Genomic DNA, 312 nt, shown 5'->3' with positions numbered 1-312 from the left:
TTGCTTGTGTTCTGTTTCTTTCTCATGGCTTAAATTTTTTTGTGGATGCAGATTTCCTGGAAATTTGTAGAAAAGGTGAGGAAAAAGAAAAAAGAAAACATGACACCGACGACTAACAAGGGTTTGTGAGGCAGTTTTTCCCTGAAATGATAACTTCGCCAATGCTTCCATGTGTCACGTCGCATAAATGACGTTAAAATATTGTTTGAAATGTCAGTAACCTTGCATGCTCCGCTCAAAGAAGGCTTGCCCACGGTGAGCCGAAAGTGATGCTGGTTCCTCGTTTGGCTCGTCGCATAAGTTCCCATTTAT

Source organism: Phoenix dactylifera, chromosome 1 (genome assembly GCF_051530095.1).
Source record: "Phoenix dactylifera cultivar Ajwa chromosome 1, Ajwa_hap1_PhDact_Kaust_v1.1, whole genome shotgun sequence".
In the NCBI taxonomy this organism is placed as follows: Eukaryota; Viridiplantae; Streptophyta; class Magnoliopsida; order Arecales; family Arecaceae; genus Phoenix; species Phoenix dactylifera.
This window is presented reverse-complemented; position numbering follows the sequence as displayed.